The sequence below is a fragment of the Gavialis gangeticus genome, unplaced genomic scaffold (genome assembly GCF_001723915.1).
Source record: "Gavialis gangeticus isolate Ggan-Ray unplaced genomic scaffold, GavGan_comp1, whole genome shotgun sequence".
In the NCBI taxonomy this organism is placed as follows: Eukaryota; Metazoa; Chordata; order Crocodylia; family Gavialidae; genus Gavialis; species Gavialis gangeticus.
Genome location: NW_017728992.1, coordinates 63,676,847 through 63,678,969, shown reverse-complemented (window position 1 = coordinate 63,678,969; position 2,123 = coordinate 63,676,847).

The window sequence follows — 2,123 nt, the reverse complement described above, 5'->3', positions numbered from 1 at the left end:
CCCACCCCATCCTTCAGCACCAGCTGGGGACCCCCAAAAAAGAGCTCCTTCCATTGTACACTGGCAGAATGCCTGGCTGTTGCTACCAGTGCCTGGCTGCAAGCTCCTAGCCACAGCTAGATACCCCTCATCCCTGGAACCAACAGTGAACTTCTGTTTGGTCTGAGATAATGTTGTAACTCAGAACACTTGGCAAAAATCATTCTGAGTTACAGCTGGGAGCTGCACTTCTGTCTGCACCCTCAGTGGACTTAATCAATGGGTTGTTATCCCCTTCACCTGACAGAAACCCAGACAAAGACCAAGTTTATTAGAGAACCTCTTATTGTAAGACCTCATCCTAACTTACCTAGAAATATACTGAGCTACAACTCTAGCCTCAATACCACTTTCAGATTGTCAGAAAAAGGCCATAAATCTGTACTAAACAGTATGGAGATTATATGAAATCTACAAAACTTTTTACCCTTTTGCATTCCTCAGTATAGAAGAAATGTTGAGTATAATTCCAGAAGAGGCCTTGAGTTCTACTCATTTACATGAACTTCAGCTGATCTAATAATGTTTACATCACTGAAGTATTAGGGACCAGGCCAGCAAAGAGCCATCCCAATTTTGGTGAACCAAGGACCTTCCGCTCTGCAGGTCCCCCATCTAATTAATATATGATCAACATATAACAATTCTGAGTACAAAGATGTTTCACTTTTGTTAAAAACCCATTTCTTATTTTCAACAATTCTGTTGAGTTTTCACTGAGGAAGGTACTGACTTAAACAAGATTTTGTTAAATAATATTGCATTCAAATTAAAAAGTTACGTGATTAAACTCTCAGATATGCCTGAAATGAGTGGAATGAAGACAGACAGAGCCCAGCTCCTACCAGTGAAACTGAGGACTGCAGCATACAGGATTGCAAACTTGCAGAGCACAACTCTGAGCCTCAACAGTTTCATAGATTCACAGATTCTAGGGTCGGAAGGGACCTCAACAGATCATCAAGTCCAACCCCCTGCACAGGCAGGAAAGAGTGCTTGGGTCAGATAACACCAGCCAGATGCCTATCCAGCCTTCTCTTAAGGACCCCAAAGGTAGGGGAGAGCACTGCCTTCTTTGGAAGCCCATTCCAAATTTTGGCCACCCTGACCATGAAGAAGTTTTTCCTGATATCTAGCCTAAATCTGCTCTCTGTCAGTTTGTGACTATTGTTCCTTGTTACCCCAAGAGGTGCCCTGGTGAACAAAGCATCTGTGATCCCTTGCTGCATCCCCCTAATGAATTTGTAGGCAGCCACTCTTTTGGAGGCTGAAGAAGTCCAGGTTCCTCAGTCTCTCCTCATAAGGCTTGTCCTATAAGCCCCTGACCATATGAGTGGCTCTCCTCTGGACCCTCTCGAATCTATCAACATCCTTCTTGAAGTATGGCACCCAAAACTGGATGCAGTACTCCAACTGCCATCTGACTAATGCCACATGGAGGGGAAGTATCACTTCCTTGGATATATTTGTCATGCATCTGCTGATGCATGATAAAGTGCAGTTAGCTTTGCTGATGATTTTGTCACATTGACAACTTATGTTCATCTTGAAGTCCACTATGACTCCAAGATCTCTTTCTGCTTTTGTGCTGCTGAGACAGTCGCTTCCCAGCCAGTAGGCATGCTGGACATTTTTGCGTCCTGGGTGCAGCACTCTACACTTGTCCTTGTTGTACTGCATCCTCTTGTGTACTGCCCACTTTTCTAACCTGTCCAGGTCTGCCTGCAATTGTTCCCTACCCTCCAGAGTGTGCACTTCACCCCACAATTTAGTATCGTCTGCAAACTTGGACAGAGTACACTTCACACCCACATCCAAGTCACTGATGAAGATATTGAAGAGTACAGGTCCAAGGACCAAACCCTGAGGGATGCCACTACCCACATCCTTCCAGGTCAATACCAACCCATCTACTACCACTCTCTGTTTGTAGGGGAAGGAATAGAGCAAGGAATAGGCAGCTTGAGAAAGGGCAGGGATTCTCTGCCATGTGATCCCATGTCGTGCATCCACAGGTGCATCTCGAGTAGAGCCAAGGAGGTGATCCTCCCCCTCTACGCGACGCTGGTCAGGCCACAGCTGGA